Source organism: Choloepus didactylus, chromosome 1 (genome assembly GCF_015220235.1).
Source record: "Choloepus didactylus isolate mChoDid1 chromosome 1, mChoDid1.pri, whole genome shotgun sequence".
NCBI classification, from domain to species: Eukaryota; Metazoa; Chordata; class Mammalia; order Pilosa; family Megalonychidae; genus Choloepus; species Choloepus didactylus.
The window spans coordinates 36736523-36761292 of record NC_051307.1 but is presented as its reverse complement, the minus strand read 5'-3'; the positions used below and the strand labels follow the sequence as shown (position 1 = coordinate 36761292).

Here is a 24770-nt window from a genome sequence, read left to right as displayed (position 1 = left end):
AGATTTCATAGTATGGAGACACTTTCCCTGTATGGGTCCCACTAGAGCAGTTTCAGGATTTTAGCATTAAGTAAACTACTGAATATATGCAAAATGGTCTCGAGACAACAATAGTATGCCCTGAAAAAAATACAGTTTTACAGATATAGAAGTTGCTTATTCTTATCATCAATAGTTACTGGTAGAAAACACTTGCAGAGCTAGAAAGTTTTCAAAAGCATTTATCTAACTAATTACTGACATTTGCATTTTTTTAAATAGTGAGGTTCCCTAGGGTGGGCTTGACATCTTCTCAAAAACAGCAGTATCTCAAGGAAGAGCTCACACTGAGATAAGGATAAAAAAGCTGGGAGTAAGGTGAGGCACATGAAGTTTTTTAGGATGGATGTAGTTTTAATATCTTTAATTCAGAATTTTCCCTGTAGGAGAATGTCTATGACTCTACACAAAAATTATACACATCATAGAAGAATTGGGTTTTGAGTTGAGGTTTGAAAGGCTCACGTAAAATGATTTAATGATATAACAAGATGCAATTCTAAGAAGGAATGTTAGGGTTTGGTGAGAAGAGGTGGAATGATCTCTGATTAACATTCGCACTGGTAGCAGGAAGTGAAATGATATGAGCAGACAAAGAAACATTCACATGAGACATTGAAGACAAGAGTGAATGTGGACTGAAGGCATAAAGTAAAACAAAACAGAATTTTTGGAAGGGAGAAAGCTGAGTTCAAGAAGAAGGGAAAGAGTGTAAAAGAGTGATCCTCAGTAGAAATGGATTCAATTAGATTTGGGGAAAATCTGTAATAGGGAAATAAGTGAACCAAAGGAAGAGTAGATTTCCCTATTATCTGACATCATGCACTCTCTCAATCCAATATCTATGTTGATTTCCGTTTATTGGTTTGTACTGTAGAGGTTAGCCTGGCATGCAGGACACTTCACAGTTTGGTCCTAATCTGTTCTCTTTATCTTCGAAACACACAAAGGGCCTCCACTTGTGACCATGTGTACTGATTGACACTTGAGGCTTCCTCCAGTTCTCTGCTTCCTATTCCCCCCTCAGCCCCTGGAACAAGCACTCCATCACATCCATTTTCTCTGTTGGGGTACAGCTGCCCCTTAGGCAATATTGCTTCACAATGCCTCGAGGCCAGCTCCATTTGCCCCATAGGGAAACTGAGCCTGCAGGTGACAGTGACACTCCCTCTCTCCTGTCTCACCTTCCTCTGACACCAGGTGGGCAATTTTTGCCACTCTTGAAACCTTTACATTTCTCAAGCTTGTGTCTGACCCCTGCCCTTATTCCTATGCCCTCCTCACCTCCTCTCCCCACCCCACCCCCAACTCCAGGGACACAGATCAAGCTCTCTCTACTTACAGCCCAGACTTGGCCTCAGATGGTGGGAGCAGAGCACTACCTCCCTCTCCAGCAATTTTCCTTTAGTGCTGGCTGTGGTGATTGCTTCTGCTGGCAGAATTAGTTTGACTCATTTGGCCTGTTCCCTCACTTCACTGGGGAATGGGGGTTACAATTTATGCTCAGCCTCTGTTGCCTCAGCCAAAACTGGATTTTAATGTCCAGCTCCACTTATATATTTGATGGTATTGCTCTTGTTTAATTTTAGAGGTAGAAAGACTCTTTGGTGTTCTCCAATGTATCTCTTTCAAAGTGAGAATCCTTTATTCATATGAATTATTCAACCTCAACTCAAATATATGCATTGGTGTTGAGTTCACTCTTCCTGAGGCAGTCAGTTGCATTGCTAGATATGACACATTTCTAGATTTTTCCTTATATAAAGATGACTTTTTGTTCCCTGTAATTTCACTTCATCTCTCCTGGTTCTGTCCTTTGGAGAGGACTGCAAATTTTCAGCATTAGCTCCTAGGATCAGTTTACAATATGGTGCTGCATAAAGATGGCTGTGTGAAAATGGCAGAAATGGTAAGTCACTTAATAGAAAACTAATTGAATGCAGGTCAAAATGGTGGCCAAGAATCAGAATTGAGTCCAGATAAAGATGTGGCAAAGACAATCCAGTTGCAAGCAAGATTCAGGGATGAAAGACAGAGTGATACTTTTTTGTGGGTGTGTGTATACTTTGAGGAAATGTTTAATCTAGGGCCAATGGCCTGAGGACATGGCTTTGGATGTACAGGCAAGAGATAGTAACAGTGCATCTAAAAAAATTCTCCTAAAATGAAAGGTCAGCTTGCAGCATGGTATGCTTGCATAGGAGAGGGGAAGATACAGGTAGAGTTAAAAGTAAAAAAAGAAAAAAAAAATTTAGATAGTTTATGTTGCAGTGTTTATTTAAGCAGTTAATATATAATAATTCTCCTGGAGCAGGAAAAAAGAGCTTGTGGGAGCTGAACTGACAATGAGAGCAAGGTGGGAGTGAAAGTTGGTATCCTGTGAAAGCTCATAGAGAAAGTATCCTGCTGAGATCCTTCAAAGGTTATCAAAAATTTCTATCACTTCTAACACAGCTTTTGACACCACTTCAAATATTGCAGTAACTCAATCCAGCTCAAGTCTGACTCTACCAGGAGTTAGGCCAAACTCTGCAAGTTAAGATTTCCCTTTAGGAACCAGCCAAGGTTAGAGGCCCAGGCCACCTGCACTTCTGACCAACTGGCTACAAATTCAGGGGTTTGTACTACCCCCTTGGGTTCAGTAATTCACTAGAATTCACTGAAAGCACTATATTTATGATTATAGTTTTATAATAAAGAATGCAAATAAGGAGACGCCAGAAGAAGAGACTGATGGAGAAGTCATGGACATGCTCTGCAGCCATCTCCCAGCCCTTACCTAGCCCTCTCCTTTTCCTCTCTTGCTTGATTGTGTGCAGATGTTTCAATATGCTTCCATTCCACAGCCTGGGGGGAGATGTTATCTCTAATAGACCCTCCTGACTGTACCTTGAACCCAAAACCAGGAATAAGCTGCTCTGGTTGCTTATCAGGGCAGGAACTCTGATATGCATGCCTTTATGTATGACTTTTGCTCAGGGGCAGGGCCCCTTCCCAACCTGGGGTGTATAAATACCTATGCCTTGGGCAGCACAAGTGTTCCTCATCTCTATCTCTAGTGAAAAGTGGAGCATGTGGAGACACCATTCACAAAAACTTACCTGAGCAGTAGACCTCCCTGGGGGACTGGCAATTATGGGACATTTTCCCCTGCTCTTTTAGACCCTTTGTACTGTGTATGTAATAAAGTAGTCATGTGTTGAGAACTTCTGTTGTGTCTGAGCCTATAATCCCACAATGCACCATACAGCAATTCACTCCACTGAGACACACAGGGTAAGGTCTACGAGGGTCTCAAATGCAAGCTTCCTTTCCTCTCCACTGGAGTTAAAATGTATCATCTTCCAGACACAGAGGTGTATTTTATCAGTTATGGAAGCTCTCTAGGCCACATGTCCCAAGTTTATATGGGGTCACATTACCTAGACATGATTGATAGAATCAGTGTCCATGTGGTTGAACACAATCTAAAACCCCTCTCCCTCCCAGAAGTCTAGCAGATGGGCCGACATGACATGGCTCAAAGTGCCAACCCCCTAATTATCTGGCTGGTCTTTCTGGCATGGCCAGCCCCCATTGCAGGGGTGGCTGGTGCCTCTTCATCATCTATTTAGCATATGAACTATCAGGTGTGGTCTTGGGCCCACCATGAAAAACAAACATCACTCCTATCACAGGTAATTCCAGAGTCAGAGATTGCTTCCCCAAGAACTGGAAACAAAGACCAGCCATGCTTTTCATTATACTACAGATCCCAAAAGTGTAGCAAGGGACTGAGATTGACAAACATTAAAAGGGGTTCAAATGGGGGGCTAAAATATCAAGAGGGATTAAAGTAGATTTGGGAACTGGAGTTCGGAGACAAAAGATTGAAGACCTGGAAATAACAGTCAGGAGAGAAGATTATAGGCAAACATTTGTGATGAGTCTGATGTCCATAGCTTACTTCTATGATCTCCACACCATGATGTGTGAGTGGACTAGTGACATTTAAAGGCTTGGGGATGCAAAGTTTGCCCCTCCTCTGGTCATAATGTTATCTAGGATTCTCATATTAGAGTGCTCTCTCTTGTATTACTGGGACTAAGAATTGAGATGTAGATTAAAGAAGGTGTTCTTAGCAAATTGAGAATCAATGAAAAATCTGTGCAAAATGAGATAGAGAGCATGAAGGCCATGAGTTTAATGCTCACCATTCTTTGAAGAAACCTCAATAGCATCCCTTCAGTTGGGAGCAGAGCCATGTGGGAACTATAGAATGGCAAATAGTCAGAGACTGCCAATCAGATGTTATTCTTGTTCCTGACTGGTCTATATTTTATGCTGTTCGGGCATACAAAAAGTCCTCTGAGCAGTGTTTTTTCATACATACTTGCTACTAGGGTGATGATGGTTGAAGGTGGAAACCATAATTGCTGTGGAAGATGGTGCTCTGGGTGAAGAAATGCAGTATATTATTGAATTTTAATTTCATGTGGTTAGATACTGGATGAGTTACATTGTGGGGAGTAAAGTTAAGAAGATATTCCTCAGGGCCCAGTGGATAAGTGGATATAGGCCTCATTAGGTCATTATGCTGTCATGGGTGGGAACACACAGGTGGTAGTTATGGAGGACTTTTAAAGAACCTAAAAACGAGGATGAGAAATGGTTTTCTTTCTTTCTTTTTTTTTTTTTTTTTTTTACTAAGGTGAGCTCTCTGGATATTTCATGGAGGTGAAAAATTCCCTTTATGAAAATTGTGGCCTGGCACAGATTACCAAGAGAAGTGAGGAGGGGGAGCAGTTTAATGGATAAGGTGTGACACTTTGGCTAGCTCAAACATTACCATTTAGGATGGGGTCACACCCAAAATGTGTGCAGAGATGTGACATGATACCCATTGGAAATTCCTGGGGCAATTCCTAAGGTTAGCAAGGACATACTACTTCCTGGGATCTCTCTGGATAGATCTCCTGCTGCAAATGTAATAGGAGTCTGGAGGGTATCATCTTAGATTAGGAATCCCTTTGGACCATGTACATTTTCTGAATGTGCTGCAGTGGCCTCTTTAGGTAGCAGCATCATAAAACTTGGGTGTGGGTCTCTTCTCCAGCCCAGACCTAGTCTATCATCTCATAAACCACTGGCCACCTCTTGGTGGCTGGAGGTTTTGGTCTGGTTCTGTGGTATGTATTTGCTAGCTACCTGTACTGGGTCATTTCATTTGGCTGTGGCTTGAAGTTGTAGGGAGAGGAAATTTCTGGAATTGGAGCTACCCAACTATCCTAGACAGTTCAACTTGATAGATAAGATTGGCTGCTCCTAATTTACCTGATGGAAATGTGAAACCTCTTGCAACCTGAGTTTCTAGGTCTGCCTTAACTCTTCTAAGAAGTGGCCGTTTGGCTGCCAAAGGTGGTCTTGATCATTAAAATTCTCCTCCAGGGTTAGGTGATTGATTTGGCCATTGTGTTTCCTAAGACATCAATGTTGAGAAGGAGTTTCCTGGGTCCTTCAAAGTTGGAAGCCTTAGTGTCTCTGCTGTACAGAGCTGACCAGGACCATGGCAAATGTTAACTCAGTTTTAAATGCCAGAAATGTACAAATGTAACTAGGACCCAACAAACCCTTACCTTCCCCAAGGAGATTGTTTGTGCTATCAAGGTAGAAAAATGGAGAACAAGTCAATACTATTCTGCAGTGGACCCCAGAAATCAATACATATTCCTGATCATCTTCAGGGACATTCACCAATATTTAGTTGTATCATGGCATCATGTAGGCTGGACAAAACATGGCCACATTTTTTAAGGTTGGTCCTGGAGTGGTGCTGTTTCTTGGCCCCAAGGTTCTTGTAAGGCTAGATTCATTCAACAGGTAAGGATTTTGTCTAGACAAATGATGAGGAGCCCTTGGTCTAAGGCACCTTGCTGGGGGAAGGACACCAGCCTAATAGCATTCAGAGTTGTTGAGGGATGTCTGAGCATCTGCCTTTCATTCACTGCCCTTCCAGATCCAGACAAGGTTATAAGTGCCCCGCATAGCCAATAATTCATTCACCAGAGAAGCAGGAAGAGGCTGCAGAACCTGAAGAGTAGGTCTTGTTTTGCTTGGGGAACATAGAAGAGAAAGCACAGTTCTCCTTCAAGGAGGGGTGATGATTTTTGCCAACACCCTGGAAACCAGGCGGGGAGAAATCACATCCAGTATCCTGTGGGCCCAGCATGGGGCCCAGGCAGTGTCCAAAGATGGTGCCACCTGGACTCAGGTCATGGAGGGTGGGTGGCAACCCTGAAACAGTGAGACTCATGTGTAACAGCTTCATAGATGGTTGGTGGCAAGAAGCGAGAAATGGCTTTGGGGTGACCAGAGAGAAAGCATCTGACAGGTGGGACAACATCTCTCCAGACTCAAGACAGTAGGGATCCAAGGAGGTGACTATAGCTGCCAAGGGGGCTGAACTGCTGAGGAAACAGGGATTTCAGCACTGATACTGCTAGGTGTCACAGCAACCAGAGAGGACCGGATTCCTTCATCATTAGCAATTATCTAATTTCTTCCCTTTTCCCATACATAGCTTCCCATACTATCAGCGGGAAGAGATGTTCCATTATTTCTTTAGAAAAAAAAAAAAAAAGAAAAAAAAAGTAGTGCTTAACCTAAGCCAGTTTAGCTGTCTTATCAGAACCCTGAGTTTATAGACATAAACTCTCTCCCCCATACCCCAAATAGTACCAGCTGTTTCTCCTTATCCTCATCTTTTACCCAGAGACTCATTTTTAAGCAAGGTCTTGGTTTGTAACAAAGAATACCCAATTTCTGACTTCTTTGCCAGAGGAAATATTGCCAAATTGAGATCAGTTTTGAAGATAAATACACTGTCTTAAAGATCTAATTGTATTGTTTCCCTCTTTTTTGTTTTGATTACTTTGACAGATGGGATCTTCACAATATACTCATTGTTCAGCTGTAAACCCCATGGAGCTGTAACCTGAACCCCTTGTCCTGAGGCCATTCCAGAGTGTTCCCCACCGTATGGTGTTTGTGGACCCCAGCGGAGAGGTGGGCAAAGCGTTATTAAGCCACTTGAAATTGCTTTTAGTGAACCGAAAAGTGGTTGGGACATTTCAGGCCACAGCAGTGTGGCCGAGTGCCCGAATGTTTACGTCAAGCAGTGTTTATAAATTAGAAATTACCAGCCATTTGGTTCCTTGCTGATCAGTCAGAGTCCCTGGAAGACTGGACCGACGTGCCTGGGGCAGAGTTTTTACTGGCCCAAACAAAGCATAGCTCTTGGTTAATCAGTCATGATTTGTCTACCTTGTGGTGTTTTTGAAAGAGACTTGGAAGTACATGTCTCTTCAACTGCAGGGCTGTGTGGCTAATCATTCCAGCTAAACAAAAGCATTAAAACCAGGTCCATGACAGTGTCTTTGCCAATCACAGAAAACTGATCATAAAATCCAGAGACAAAGATAGCCCAGTATGATTTTTATCTCCAGATGTATTTCATCTACTCTAAAAATGTTTACTGAGCACCAGTGTGTCAGACACAAGCATGATTGAACTAGCCCCCTCCCCAGTTTTTACTGAGTCATTACTAGGTACAGTAAACTATGTTAAACCCTTTATGTATATTAACAGATTTAAACTCTAGGAGGAAGCAACTGCTAATGATTCCATTTTACATTTGAAGAAACTGAGGCTTAGAGAATTAAGCAGGTTTTCCAGGGTCCCCACAGCTAGTGAACGGTGGAGCTGTGACATGAATTTGGCAACCTGACTTTAAAGTCCATTCTTGTCTTTTGTTTTCATAGTTATCCTGACTGCATATCTGCTGGTGGGGAGACTGGGGCTGGTGACCACTATCACTTCTGAATCTGCTTAGACTTTCTGAGACTCTCCCCTGACCAGGTCCAGATAAAACCTCCAAGGCCTACCTTTTCCTCCGCAGGCACCTTGCAGTACCCCCAGCTGGGAGGAATTCCTGCTGCCCAGTTGCCTTCCATCTTCAGCCCAGCCCAGGCCAGCGTCCCCTCTGATGTGAGCCATTCCCAGAGCTTAGTCTGAGCACAGTTGCCCCTGGGTCCAGCTGCCTCTCTCTGTTTCTCTCTCAGCCCCAATGATCCTGAGAACCAGTCCTGATATGTTCTGACCTCCCTCTGCACAGATGGGTAAGCCATGGCCACTGCTTTGGGATAATTGGAAACCGGGAAGAAAAAAAGGGGAGTGGGGGAGGAAAAGAAAATATTTTGATTAAAGGGCAAATGGCTAGAGAGAAACAATAAAAGCCTTTGAATTAAATGTAGCAGATTGAACACATGCTTATCTCCCAAAAGCCCCCAATGACAAGAACAAAGAGAAGAAGAGCAGACAAAAAAGGCAGATGAGTCATGGTCAAGTGATAATTCACATAGATTCTGGCTTTCTGGGAATTTACATGCCTGCTGGAGGGAAGCCAAAAGCAAGCCACAGAACCTTGGAAAAACTCTGGGAGTGGAGGCACCAGGCGGTTCAGAAGGAGGTGTGAAGGGAGCTGACCTGAATCCATCTATCAAAACTCTGTAAGGGTTAGTTGTATCCCCAGGTGCCTTCTCTCATTACACACAGCCAGTCAGCTGCCCTTCCCTGACTCTGGCAGAAACAAGAAGCTCACCATCGAGATTACCATGAAAGTGAAGCTCTTGACTGATGGAAACCAGTAACACTGACTGTGGATGGGAGGCCAGCAGTGACAAGGAAGACATTAGTTAGATATTCTGCATTCTTATTTGTGAGGCTCCCGGCTCATCCCCCCTCCTCCCCTGGAGGTTCAGATTTGTGGACTGCCAGGTTTATATCCCACCTGGCAGGAGAAAGGAGGATCAGCTTTAGCAGAATTTATGATTCTGAGAGAAAACACTTGCAGTCAATGAGCCTCATCTCTTAGTTTACCATCAACTCTTTAGATCCTCATGGTTAAATTCAAACAATATGCAGTCATTTAGAAAAGCTTTTATTATTTAACATGGAATCCAAAACAGAAAAAAGAAATGAACTTGGAGGATGCAAGAAGAATGGGGAAAAAAAAAATTCAAAATTTTAATTAACATAATCAGATAGTTAAGAGAAGGAATTGCATTTCTTAAGAACAGAAGGCTACAGAAAAGTAAGAGAATAAGAAACACCTTCGAACAAGTGATGATAGCAGAAATAAAATATTCAACAGAAAGTATGTAAGATAATTTAGGACATCTCTTGAACAGAAGAATTAATAGAAAAAAAGATGATTGAAAATAGGAGGGAAAGGGTAAGAAAGTTAAGAGAATCAAGTCAGGATATCCAGTAGACAGACTATAGGAGCTCCAGAAATAGAAAAAGTGGAGGAAAGGAAATTGTTAGGAAATAAAAGAAAATTTCATGGATCTCTAGAACATGAGTTCCACAAAAGTTATGGGCATGTGGTGAGACTTGGTAAACTGGAACAAGAATTCTAAAGTACCCACAATTGCGTACAATACAGTAAGTGACAAGGCCCAGCATCAAAACTTTGGAAAATCTGCAACATAGAGAGTGTGTTAAAAGCTTGCAGGGAAGGATCAACATCAGAGTGGTTTTGGACTTCCCAAAGGTACCCTGCAAGCTAGAAGACAATGGAGGAAAACTTTCAAAATTTGGGGGAAATGATTTCCAACATAGAATTTTATATCAAACCAAATTATCAATCAGCACTGAGGATAGACTAAAAACATCTTCAGACATGAAAAAAAAAAAAATCCCTTCTCTGCTTTCCACAAACACACACACATTTTCTTGGGAGGATACTGTAGTATGTACTCTAAAAAAAAAACACAAAGCAAGGAAATCAAATGATTCCGAAATTGGGATCCAACGTGGGAGAGAAGCTAAGGGAATTCCCAGGATGAAGATGAAGGAAAGTCCCAGGAAAATAACTCTGCTGAGGCTAACAGAGAAATAAGTCGAGATCAGAATGGGAATAAAGAGGATTCCAGGAAGGATATTGCCAAGAAAACCATAAGATCGGTATGCCTGACTGTGTTGATATGGATTTAGAATTCCATCAGAGATTAGGGATGCACTGATGCCAGATATAAGCAAATAAACAAGGCAATTATTAAATCCAGGAAAAACTAAAAGTTGTATAAAAAAAGAAATGTAATCATGTTATCTGCAAGACTCAATTTGAATAAAACTTTACTTAAATCCATCAATGTAAACACAAAATATTGATTTAAAAACTTGACATGGAACTATCATGGAAAAACAGGAGAAAGGAAAGTATGGGTGTTGGTGTTGATGTAAGATGGCTAAATCTTTTTTTTAGAATGAAGTAAATAATTTGTAGAATTGAAAAATGTTGAGAAATAGCACTAGAAGCAATTTATTTAGAAATATGAAATAGAATTTTTAGAACGTGCAAGGAGAGACAAGCAAAGCAATAGAAAGTGATTATTCTGAGGTCTAGGACTAGAAAATGGGAAGTATGGAGAAGGCGCTATTCTTTCTAGTTAAATGAATTATATCATTTTACTTATTTTTTATTGTGTTAAAATACATGTAACATAAAATTAGCCATTTTAACCAATCTTAAGTATATAATTCAGTGACATTAATTGCATTTGCAATGTTGTACAGCCATCACCATTACATATTTCCAGAAATTTTCACCACCACCTCAAACAGAAACTCTCTACCCTTTAAGCAATAACCCACTAATTAGTTCTCCTCCCATCTCCTGGTATCTTCTAATCTATTTTCTATCTCTATGAATTTGCCTGTTCTAGATGTATCATCTAAGTGGAATCACACAATATTTGTCCCTTTGTGTCTGTCTTCTTTCACTTAGCATTCTGTATTCCAGGTTCACCCATGTTGTAGCCTGCATCAGAACTTCATTCCTTTTTATGGCTGAATAATAGCCCATTGTATAGGCATAACATATTTGATTTATCCATGTATCTGTCAATGGACACTTGTGTTGTTTCCAACTTTTGGCATTGTGAATAATGCTACTGTGAAATTTGATACACAAGTATCTGTTTGAGTTCCTGTTTTTAATTCTTTTGGGCATATACCCACAAGTGGAATTACTGGGTCATATGGTAATTCTATGTTTAACTTTTTGAGGAACTGCCAAATTGTTTTCCCCATTTGACTTTTTAAATCATGTACATATATTAGATGGAAATAGAAGTTAGACGAAAGAAAGACATAGAAAAAGAGAAAGAGAGGAAAAACAACAGAAGAAAGAAAATGAAAGAGAAATAAAGGAAATAGAAAGAGAGGGACAAAGGGAAGGAGGGAACACAGAATGTCATTAGAGAAGTGCCCGATGAACTGGTACTGAGTGCTTTGGGCTTTCAAGGGATGGTGGGATGACTAAATCAGATCTGTTAGGGCAAGATCTCATGAGAAAGTGACACTGAAAGGACAAGTATGATTTAGGTAATGGAGAAGAAGGTTTATAAAGGCCAGAGACACAGCGTGAGGCAATCATTGAGGCAAGTTTACATATAGTGTGTTCTAGACTTCTAGTAGCCTAAAGGATGATGACTTCAAATAAATGGAAAGACCTCCCTTTACTCCTCAAGATTTAGCAATTGTTCAAACTGAGCGATGGGTATGGGGGAAGGGTCTCTATCTTTATGATATTAAAAATCTCCTAGTTTAAAAAGAAAAATAAATGGTACTCTTTTGGAACAGATGCAGCTTCTCCCCATGGGCATATGGCTTATGAACAGATGGAACCATCTGCAAATTTGAAGGGTGTCTCTTCCTCCTGTGAACACAGCCCCAAGCCAGGACACATGGCTTGGTGAGCAAAGCATGAGTGGACTTTCAGCTCCCTTAGCTGGATGCTATTGGAGATTCCACATTCACCCTTTCACATCCCCAATCTATAGTCTCCCTGAATCTGACCCTGGGGGGATCAGAAATCACAGTGAGTGGGCCAAGAAAGGGGATGTGTCTACCTACCTTCTCCCTGCCACCACCTTCCAGGTCTGATCATTATTGAACTGTGAGAGGGGAGGAGTTCTAAACTGGGTATGAGTTTGGAGTTTTGATTATTACCCTGTACTAGATATTTTAGTTGATAACTGGGATTATGTTTGTAACAAAAAGTGATTAGAACCATTTTTATTAAGCGACTACTTGAGATTTCACCCAAGTGGTTTGAAAGAGCCAGTTAGCAGATCAGGTTTAAAAGGAGACTGGATGAGAAAATAAATGTTGATTTCTGTGTCTAGCTCATGTATTATAACAGTTATAAAATGATCTTATTTTGATGGAGGGATATCTATTACCATCAATTAAAAGAATAAGAGATGAACAGCATATCCCTCTATTACTGTATCTGCTGGTTATTATGCCTTAATACTTGAATGTGGCCCAGCACTACATATCAGAAGAGAGATTCTAAAGAGGCTATAAAACTTTAACATGATCAATAGAGAAAGTCAAATAACTTTGCAATGGTATCTTATCATTTTGACAGACTTAACTTCATTTCGTGTTTACTCACTTAATCTAGTTGCACTTAAATTGGAAAAGAAGCTTGATTTATAAATCAGAATATTTCAAATACATGTATACACAATTCTTTTTAATTTCCATAAAGTTTCAAAAAGACCTTAGAAGTACATTGAGCTTCAGAGTTTCCACCAACTTCCCAGAAGGGTGCATAAGCCCCTGTATGTTTTCATTTTTTATCCTTTATTGAGATATAAATCACATACCATAAAATCCACCAAAATAAATGGTTTTAGTATATTCACATACTTATGCAACATCACCACAAGCTAAATTCAGCACATTTTCATTATCCCAAAGAGAAATCACCTAACTATTAGCAGTCATTCTTCATCTCACCCCACCCTAACTTACCCCCCTCCCCCACCAGAGGAAACCAAAGTCTACTTTCTTTTTGTATCAATGTGCCTATTCTGAGCTTTCATATAACTTGAATCATACAATATGTGGTTTTGGTTCCTGGCATCTTTCATTTAACATAATGTTTTCAAGGTTCATCCATGTTGTAATGTGTATCAGTACTTCATTGCTTTTTATGACTGAATAATATTCCACTGTCAGGAAACAATTGGTGTATCCATTCATCAGTTGATGGACGTTTGAGTTGTTTCCACTTTTTATCTATTGTGCTGGTTTGAATCTATTACATCCACAAAAGGCATGTTCTTTAATGCAGTCTTGTGGGGGCAAGCTTATTGGTCTTTTGATTAAGGTGGAAACTTTTGATTGAGTGTTTCCATGGAGATGTAACTCACCCAACCATGGGTGAGAACTTCGATTAAATTATTTCCATGGAGATGTGACCCCACCCATTCCAGGTTGGTCTTAATTAGATCACTGGAGTCCTTTAAGAGAGACATTTTGGAGAGAGACTAAGAGCTGACACAGATACAACTGCTTGGAGACACAGACAGAAAGATGTTTGGAGATGCTAAGGTAAGATAGGACCCCCAGACACTTAGAGAGGAATGCCCTAGGAGAACAAGCAAGGATTCACAGGAGCTGAGAGAGATAAAATAAGAGAGACAGAAGCCCAAAGACATTTTGGAGACAGCCATTCAAAACCTGGGAGCATAGGACCAGCAGATGCCAGCCATGTGCCTTCCCAGCTGACAAAGGTGTTCTGGATGCAATTGGCCTCTCTTCAGTGAAGGTATACTCTTCTTGATGCCTTAGTTTGGACACTTTTACGGCCTTAGAATTGTAAATTTGTAACCTAATAAATTCCCTTTATAAAAGTCAATCCATTTCTGGTATTTGGGATAATGGCAACTTCAGCGCACCGAAACAGCTGTTATGAATAAGGCTTCTGTGAACATTAATGTACACATTTTGGCTTGGATATATGTTTTCATTTCTCTTGGATATATATCTAGGAGTGAAATTGCTCCTCCTTGATATATATCCAAGATTATCATACAATGAAATGTGGTAACTCTTTTTTTAACTTGTTCCAAACTGTTTTCAAAGAGGCTGTACCATTTTACATTTCTACCAGCAAAGTACTACAGTTCCAATTTAACCATATCCTTTCCAACACTTGTTATTTTCTGTTTTTGTTTTTATTAAAGTATTATTATAGCCATCCTAGTGTGTATGATGTATTATATTATTGTGGTTTGATTTGCATTTCCTTAATAACCAGTGATGTTAAACATCTTTCTATGTGCTTGTTGGTCATTTGTAGGTCTTCTTTGGAGAAATGTCTTGTCAAATCCTTTGTCCATTTTTAATTGGATTACTTGTATCCTTATTCTATTCTTATTGTTGAGCTTTAAGAGTTCTTCATATATAGTATATACCAGTTTCTTATCAGATATATAATTTGCAAATATCTTCTCCCATTCTTTGGGTAGTCTTTTCACTTTCTTGGTAGTATCATTTGCAACCCCAAAGTTTTAAATTTTGATGTAGTCCAAATCATCTGTTTTTTCTTTCACTGTTTATTCCTGTATTGGTTTTTATAAGCAGTCACTTAATTGTGGTTTGATCAATGATACCTTGAGATGAATGGCAGAAATCTCCATAGAATATGTCAGGATGCCTTTATTTTGGCCTTCTCTGCATTTTGGTTTGTTGGTGACCTTGGTCAAACACTTACCCTCTCAGAAGATATTTTCCTTTGCCTCCTAAAAGGGAAGAAATAATAATATATGGACTACTTTGCCTGTGGGATTCAACAAATATTTATTGACCACCTATCATGTAGGAAGCCAGGCAGATGGCCTCATCCAAAGAGAGAGATTTTCTCTGGCTCCTGGGAGGTAAACCCTAAACACTTGGAATTTTCTGAGTGATAGGAATGTCTTGGTTATTTCTGGTGGACTCCTGGACCCACACTTGATACTCTATGCTGACCAGGTGATTCCTGTGGCCCTGTCAGAACATATATGGCAGTTTATGCTCATGGGAAGACTCAGGGTGGGCCCAGTCTTAGGGGTGGTTTGGCCATACCAGAAAGACCAATCATGTGATTTAGGGTAGCAGCTTTGGGTTGCTTGGTATCAGTCAACCTAGAGACAATCAATCAGTCAATCAATCATGCCTGCATACTAAATCCCTACGAAAACTATGGACACCGAAGCTTGAGTGGCTTCTTTGATTGGTAATACTGTGTGCATATTACCACAGATTGTGGCTAAATGAAGTAATGTTGTCCATGACTCCACAAGCAAGGATTGGACCCTTCCCCAAGCCCTCTGCTATGTGTCTCTTCTCTTGTCTAATTTTAATGTATCTTTTCTCTGTAATACATGTAGTCATGAGAATAATAGGTTTCAGTGAGTTCTGTTAAGTCTTTCTAGAGAATTATCAAAGCTGGAGGAGGGTGGTTTCGGGAAATGAGGTAATGTCAGAAATCAGAGTGGTCTTATGTGGACTCTTCCTTCTAATTTCGTAGCTGGAAACTGACTCCAGGCAGTTGGAGTCAGAAGTCTTGGGCAGACATTGCAGTCTAGAGGATTGTGCTTTTATATCAGCTCTCTGGCTAATTCTGGGTACTATAAGTTAAGCTTGGACTTGGAAGGATCAGGGAGGCGGGAATATTGGGAAGATGCAGTGCTAAATAAAATACAGTTTCTGACCTAAAAAACCTTATTTATACAAAGGATACCATCTTATGAGTGATAAAAATATAAAGAAAATACCATTCCAGGTAGACAATTTCATTTAGAACAGGATGGGTAACACTACTCATCCTTTAAGGCTCAGGTGAAACAGCACTTCTCTAGGAGACTTCTCCTCATGGGAGATATCCTCTCATGTGTTCTCATAACATGGCATCCCCCATTTTGTCCTTACAATAACCCTATTACCCTTTTATCAGTGGGTGATCATCGAGTTTCAAAGATGAGAAAAATAAAAATAACTGTAATCATAATGAATTGAGCAACTAATCTATATGTCAGGTGTGTACTATATGCACTACGTGCCTTCTCTCATTAACCCCCATAATGTCATTATGAAGTAGTATCATTACTAAGCCCCAATCCTAACAGATGAAGAAGCTATGACTCCAAAATGGTGAGCGGTTTCCCTAACTTTATCCATGTCATTAATTTTACAGCTAATATTTAAACCTGAATCTGATTCCAAAGTTTGATTTTTAATTTTCTTTTCTATATTGATAATGGTCTTATAATTAGGGCAGTGATCTTTAAAAGGAGATGATAACCCTTTAGACAGCATATGAATTATACAGTTTCATCCACAAGGGATTTCCTTGTGATTGTCTGAATTAATAAATTATATTCCATGAGTAATCAATGTAACTATTCAAGCTTTTTGGGAGACTAAATGCCAAAACATAATGAAAGTGAGTTGAGGTCTGTCTTTTAATATATGATGTATATGCATTTTTAATGAGCACCCTAAATTAGAGAGGACATTTTACCAACACTTCTCAGAAGATTTGTGTCTGAAAATTAAATATACAGAGATTGGACATTGAAACAATACATCTTAAGAGAATGTTAATTTTTATTAACATACAAGTCAAATATTGGAGACTAGAAATGTGTCTGGAACTAGAATTAAATAGTAAAAAAAGAGTTTATATTAACTATATTTATATTTGTAAATGTTACCTAAAACATAATACATAAAAAAAACATTAGTCATGATTCTTAATGAATATAAATCTGATTGTATCAATGTCAAAAGCAAAAAAGCATGCTATCTTTTCAGTCTACCCACTCAAAATGAGCCTGACTGTGAATGCATGTTACTTCGATTGATAAGATTTTTTCAAGTATTGTCATAATGATGAAACAAGTCATAGCCATTTAATTGTTAATTTCTCAGGAAAAGTTTCAGTCAGATTCAGAACACTGACTTTCATGAAGCATGAACTCATTGCCCCAGACTACCAATAGGCAGTAAGGAAAACCAACACCTCCTGGTGCATAGATCACATGATCTAATGTGAGCCTCACAATAATTTTGCAAGGTAAGTGTTGCTGTCCCTATTTTACACACTAGGGCTCAGAGAGGTCATGTTCAGAGGAAATGGCTCCATGTTCAAAGCTGGTTAGGTGGTAAAGAGGATTCAAATGTAGATTAAGCCCCATCACCCATGCTTGTTCTACTAGAATATTCCATGTCTCAGAATTCCTGGCCTTGAGTCTTCAGCTTAAGACATTGGTTCAATCTGCTTCTGGATGAGAGGATAATGGGTTAAGGCACTGAATGCTTACATGGAGATTTTAGTCCTCTTCAGAAAGACTCCATTTATCAAGACCTGGAGCAAACTCAAAAGCTCCATTTTGGGATGATACTAGCATAATCATCAAAAGTGGGTTCTGTTTTAATCAGTAATAATTGGCACAATAGTAAAGGCTGCTTGTTCGTATTGCCAGTGTTTCTTAGGGATAATATTTCACCTTGCATTCACTGAGAAGTGATGTGACATCCCCTGTGACCTCTGACACCAAGCTCTGACCTTCCAGTGAATTATTTGGGGAGACCCCACTGACATCGAGCATTCTTTTTACTACACCATCCCATGTTCTATGGTTCCGAAACAAGAAGAGATAGCATGGAGCCCTTTTTAAAGACTAAGAAATCAAATTATCCCATTAACCTTGTAGTAAAAGACTTTCCATGTTTTTGGTGTGATAGATGTATATATGGTGATAAGAAGCCAAACATAGTCCTGGAAAGGTCCCTGTAAAAAGAACAAAAAATTGAAGCTGTATGTATTACAGAAAGACATGTTCTTAAATTTAATACATTCCTGTGGTGTGGACCCATTGTTAAGTAGGACCTTTTTTTTTTTTTTTTTTTTTTTTTGAGGCTAGTAATAATTCCTTTACTTCTTTTATTGCACAATAATATGCCCCTGGCATGGGTAGTCCACAATTTTTTTTAAAATAAACTTTAGATTTTAGAATAGTTTTAGATTTACAGAAAGTTGGAAAGATGCTACAGAGTTCCCGTATACCCTTTCCTCAGGGCTTTATAACAGCTGATAATATTCCTCATAGGATGTTCCACAGTTTAAACAATCCCCTATTGAAAGTTATTTAGGTTGTTTGGGTCATTTACAATCATTTGCAATAACAAAATGTTGCAACACCCTTTAATATATGTCATTTTGTAAATATGCAAGTATATCTGTAAGACAAATTTGTAAAGAAGGATTTGGATTAGCTGGATCAAAGGGTTTGTGCAATTTTTTGTAGGATATTGATAGAGTGTTTCTTAGAAAGGTTATACCAATTTACACTCCCACCAGTAATATTATAAAAGTGCCTGTTCCTTTCCTCTCTCATTACCACACCACATAATCCAGTTTTCTTATCTTTGGCAATCTAATAGGCAAAAGATTGTAGCTCGTAGTTTAATCTGCATTTCTCCTTTACGAGTGAGGTTGAACCTCATTACATCCTTTTAAAAACAATTTGTATTTCTTCTTTTGTGAGCTATCTGTTCACAGCTGTGCCAGTTTGTATATGTTATGTCACCCAGAAAAAGCCATATTCTTTGATGCAATCTTATGGGGGCAGATGTACTAGCATTGATTAGTTGGAACCTATTAGTTCAGTGTTTCCACGGAGATGTGACTCAATCAATGTGGGTGAGAACTTTCATTGGATTATTTCCATGGAGGTGTTGCCCCACCCATTCAGGGTGGGTCTTTATTGGATCACTGGAGTACTTTAAAAAGAGAAGCTAAGAGTGACATTTTGGAGAGGAGCTGCAGCTAAGAGAGGACAAAACGCCCCGAGAGCAACCTTTGGAGAATGCCATTTTGAAACGCAACCTGGAAGCAAGCAGATGCCAGCCATGTGTGTACCCAGCTAACAGAGTTTTTCTGGATGCCATTGGGCATTCTTCAACAAAGGTACCCTCTTGTTGATGGCTGACCTTTGAATGGCTGTAAGACTGTAACTCTGTAATCAAATAAACACTCTCTATAAAAGCAAATCCATTTCTGATATTTTGCATAATGAGCAGCATTAGCAAGCTGGAACAATGTTTTTTCTTATGATTTGCAGGAGCTTTTTATTTTTTTTAAATTCATTTTATTGAGATATATTCACATACCACGCAGTCATACAAAACAAAGCATACATTCAATTGTTCACAGTACCATTACATAGTTGTACATTCATCACCAAAATCAATCCCTGACACCTTCATTACCACACACACACAAGTAACAAGAATAATAATTAAAGTGAAAAAGAGCAATTAAAGTAAAAAAGAACACTGGGTGTCTTTGTTTGTTTCCTTCCCCCATTTTTCTACTCATCCATCCATAAACTAGACAAAGGGGAGTGTGGTCCATATGGCTTTCCCAGTCACATTGTCACCCCTCATGAGCTACATTTTTATACAATTGTCTTGAAGATTCATGGGTTCTGGGTGGTAGTTTGATAGTTTCATGTATCTACTGCCAGCTACCCCAATTTATTAGAACCTAAAAAGGGTTGTCTATATTGTGCGTAAGAGTGCCCACCAGAGTGACCTCTTGGCTCCTTTTGGAATCTCTCTGCCACTAATGCTTATTTCATTTCCTTTCACTTCCCCTTTTTGGTCAAGAAGATGTTCTCCATCCCATGATACTGGGTCTACATTCCTCCCCAGAAATCATATTCCACATTGTCAGGGAGATTCACTCCCCTGGGAGTCTGATCCCACATAGGGGGGAAGGCAGTGATTTCACCTGCCAAGTTGGCTTAGCTAGAGAGAGAGGGCCACATCTGAGCAACAAAGAGACATTCGGGAGGAGGCTCTTAGGCACAATTATAGGGAGGCCTAGCCTCTCCTTTGCAGCAACAGTCTTTCCAAGGGCAAGTCCTCTGGTAGAGGGCTCAACCCATCAAACCACCAGTCCCCTATGTCTGTGAGCACATTAGCAACCATTGAGCTGGGGCAGGCCCATACCCCTGCATTCTCCACCAGCGCCTCAAGGGGACTCTGCATATTTTTTTCCTTGTCTTTTTTTTATTAACTCTTTTTTTTTTTTTAAATCAATTGTATAAAAATAAAAAAATAAATTTAAAAAAACATACAATAAAAGAACATTTTAAATGTACTGTAACAAGGGAGTAAGAGAAAGGCAACTAACCTAAGATAACTACTTTACTTCCAGCATGTTCCTACTCTACCCCAAGAAAGTAACCTAATACAGCAACATTTCTGTGAACTTGTTCCTACTATACCTATCAGAAATTAACAGACCATAGTCATTCCTGGTCATTCCCAGAACATTAAATTTACCCACGATAGCTTATCTGTTCTTATTGGATTATTGTTCCCCCTTCCTTAATTGCTCTCTATCACTAGTTCCCCTACAGTCTACATTATAAACCATTTGTTTTACATTTTTCAATGTTCACATTAGTGGTAGCATATAATATTTCTCTTTTTGTGCCTGGCTTATTTCACTTAGCATTATGTCTTCAAGGTTCATCCATGTTGTCATATGTTTCAAAACATCGTTCTTTCTTATTGCTGTGTAGTATTCCATCGTGTGTATATATGTAAGTAGGACCTTTTGACGAGGCTACTTCAGTTAAGGTGTAACCCACCTCATTCAAGATGGATCTTAATCCTTTAACCATAGTTCTTTCTAAATGGAATGAATACAAAGAGAGAGAGAGAGTGTGTGTGAAAGCCACAGAAACAAGAATCTGAAAGCAACAAAACCCAGAAGAGAAGGGAGAGACCAGCAGATGTTGCCACGTGCTTTGCCATGTGGCAGAGGGGCCAAGGATTGAGAGCAACCAATCTTCAGGAAGAAAGCATCGCCCTGATGATGCCTTGATTTGGGCATTTTCTTGCCCTCAAATCATAAGCTAATAAATTTCCATCATTTAAGCCAACTCACTTCATAGTATCTGCTTTGAGCAGCCTAAGAAACTAAAACAATCTGTTAAAAACAAAAAAACAAAAAAACTGAACTCTGAGATTAATTCAGATGTCCAGTTTGTGGCAATAAATGTACTATGTCACAGTGGGAATTGAATGTCTTCCTCAGTAGAATCCTAAACATAACCTTGGGATAACAGGAGGCAAACCAGAGACTATTCTGAGCTTGACATTTCCTAAAGCCTTCCCAGATGAATCCCAGCCATTATGACATGTTGTCTCTTGGAGCCTCCACATTTAGGTACTTTCCTCAGAAAACACCAATTTGTTCCTGTTTTCCTGGTTTATTTGTTTCTTGCTACAGTCCTTCTCACATGTGATTTCCCATAGTACCACATCAAATGAGGTTTTGAAAGCAGAGACTACCCAGAGCCTTGATTTTTTTTCCCTAAATCCAATACTCCTCCTGCCCCCAGCTCATTCTGGGGTCCCATTATTTGTAGGTAGGAAAGAAGTTGACCTGTGTCATCACGATGATGACCTGCGATGATGCAGGTCCATCCAACCTTGGCCACCTTGGAAGGAAGCTCTGAAGAGAGTGTTACCTGTCAGCATCTCCCATATGGCCCATAGCCAGGCCTTTATTCTCCCCTTTCCCACATCTGCTTGCTCATCGTTGCATGCAGGGAATCTGGGGGGATGGGACCTGGATTGAAGGAGTGACTCTGCATCTGAGACCAACCTCAAAAGAGCTGCCGACTGGAGCCAGTCTGCTAGATACCTGCTCTGTAGCAGGGCAGTGCATCCTTCCCAGGGGTATCTGGGTGACTGCCAGGCCACCCCTACCACCCTCCAAAAGATACTCTTCCCTACTATTCAAAAACTGGTGGCTACTGAAATTTTACCTTCAGGACTTTATCTGAATACAAATATTCCTGAGAAGTAACCCTTTAGAGCTTGTACCCACTACCGATTTTTTTGGTGAAACAGCTTCAGATCCTTTCTCCAAAGAAGGTTTTAAAAGGATCTGGAATGTATTAGAGACAGGATCCAAAGAGCACAGTGCCAATATTATGATTTTGCCAGGGGCCATCCCCTCTTTTTACAGATGAGAAAATCAAGACCCAGAAAATTGAGGTGGCCAAGGGAAGGCCTTTCAGCTGCAGAAGTCAAAACCCCTCTTCCCCATGCTCTTTCCTCTAGCTCTTCTCACTCAAGCATCTTGAGAATTGTAGAGACATTGCCAACAGAGACATTCTGTTTAATGTGCAAAACAGTGCTTGTGCCCTAAAATAATCATTTCTTTGGTTTTCATTTGTGGAGTTGCCAGGGGAGTGAACTCATTGCTATGCATGTGTAGACTGGGAGGAATAATGGTTTACTAGTGTGGGAAAAACACAAAAACGAGCCCTCTCCAACCTCTCTAAATCTTATTTCTTCTTTGCTCAGGTGAGGATAATGAATCCTGCCTGCTTATCCCAGAGTGGCTGTGAAATTTCTAAAATACAGGTGAGCAAGTGTACAGTACATTATTATTTAACTACAGGCAGACACTTACTTAGAAACGCTTTTAGACCCTGGCGATAATGAAAATATTAAAGATCACGCACTGCATGGGTTCTGACCAATCCAAATAAAGTCTTGTGGTAAACCCTGGGCCAGCCATGCTATTGGTGCCTACTGGAGGAAAATCAGTGTTATGTTTAGGATTAAATCACCTCCCAGATCCCTAATGCATATACCTTCACTGATAGGATAACACTGGACTATGTGTAGCTTAATGAAGTCCCAAGGGCTTAGCAATTAATTGCTTTGGGCTATTTTGCAGCAATGCATTGTGTTTGCCTATTGGATTTATTTGATTAAGGGCAATGCTCCTCTATTGGGCTCTTAATAAGTGATTTTCCTTCCAGGGCTGTCAATCCCATATTCTATTGAGCATCTGATACACTTCAGATACTCATATAGGTTTAAAATTACTCTTAGAACATGACATTTGGAACAAAAAGATCCTCTAATAAAGACAACAACAGCAGCTGCACCTGCAACAAAAGCAGTAGGTTAGATATAAAGCAGGTGGCACAGAAGAATTGGCATTAAAATAGTACATGGCCCGGGAATCTCCAGAGACTCCCTGACAATTGGCACTGGATGTTGATCCTTCAGTAATTACAGAGCTCAGTGACCTGAGAAAGAATCAGCAGTGAGCAAGCTTGCCTCAGTCATGCTTCCCACCCCTGTGCTCACACCAGCTGGGGGCCTTAGGCTGGTTTAAATTCTAGCAAGAATCTCATACCAGTGTAACATTTACATAATACAGGGTATTTATCTTGGCACCAAAGATATTTAAGCATCTTTCAGCTTCACCTGACATTTAAAACCTGGAGCACTGTCCTGTTGAAATTATCCCATATTGATGCATTTATGGTGATTCCAGATTTTTCTTTTTTTGTGATAGTGATTCCCCACTCCTAATATGCCATTCATTCTACATTTTATGAAAGGGAAGAAAAGTAGGGAAGTGGGATAGTGCAAAGGCCAAGTCTGGCTTTATGCACCCCTTGATCATAGCACTGCAGTGGTATGCCAATTTGGATGTATTATGTCCCCCAAAACACCATGTTCTTTGATGCAGTCTTGTGGGAATAGATGTATTAGTGTTGATTAAGTTGGAATCTTTGGATTAGATTGTTTCCATGGAGATGTGACCCAACCATGGTTAATACCTTTGATTAGTTCATTTCCATGGAGGTGTGAACCCACCCATTCAGCGCGGGTCTTAACTTAAATCACTGGAGCCATATAAGAGCTCAGACAGAAGGAGCTCGCTGCTGCAGCTGAGAGACACGTTTTGAAGACAGCCATTGAAAGCTGGCACTTACATTTTGGAAAACACCGTTTTGAAACACAACCTAGGAGCAAGCAGACATCAGCCATGTGCCTTCCCAGCTAACAGAGGTTTTCCTGATACCATTGGCTTTCCTTTGGTGAAGGTATACTTGTGTTGATGCCTTAATTTGGACATTTCATGGGCTTCAGACTGTAAATTTGTAACCAAATAAACCTTTATAAAAGCCAATCAATTTCTGTTATTTTGCATAACGGCAGAATTAGCAAACTGGAACAAGTGGTAAGGGCCGACTGGCAAGGAATTATGATCATGTACTGTGTTTCCTGGACAAAGTGATGCTAATGGCCTGAATAGTGTTGGACTAGGTAGAGACTGGCTTTTCTAGTGGTGCTGAAGTCTTCTCTTCTCTCCTGACCTCTGTAGGAAATCAATGATAGAAGTCAAGAGGCCCAGAGAGTGGCTACAGTGGCCTCATTTGCAGAACGCTCAAACCAAGTGAGCCAAACAGTTTAGAGAAACCATTCCCTCTTCAACTTCCAAGTAAGGAGGATCTGTGAAATTTTCTATGGGTCTTGGCACAAAACCAAGTAAACCCCAATAAAGAGCTTTTGCCTCACCACTTAAATATGAAACGTCTTAAAGTTGAAGAGGGAGGGAGGGAATCAAGCTAAAAAACAAGTAATTTCAAAACTTTCTTAAATATATAAACATTAAGTGAATGTGGCATTGAATGTAAAGATATAATTGCTTTATATTTCAGAGGAATAATCTAATCCTAAAATTTTATGCTCATAGTGCATATTCTATGCAATGTCTTCCCTTGGAAAGATACATTTTCTTTCAGACACCTGTAGTCCTTTTTCTTTGGATAGCAAAGTTTTATTCCTTTTATACACATGCATTTATCCATCATTCATTCATTCTGCAAACACTTATCAAGCAAGATATTGCTGGTTCTTTAAAATAAATTAGATGTAGTTCCTGTTCTCAGGGAAGTATCCTTCTTCAAAAGAATGATAGGGTATTAATTAATTCATCAAGAGGACTCATT

General features: G+C 39.8%; 1 long non-coding RNA gene across 2 annotated transcripts in view; it reads right to left on the bottom strand.

Moving 5' to 3' along the window:
• The window catches only part of LOC119531777, a 75137-nt gene that overhangs the window by 6438 nt on the left and 43929 nt on the right, over positions 1-24770 (bottom strand). The window lies entirely within an intron of this gene.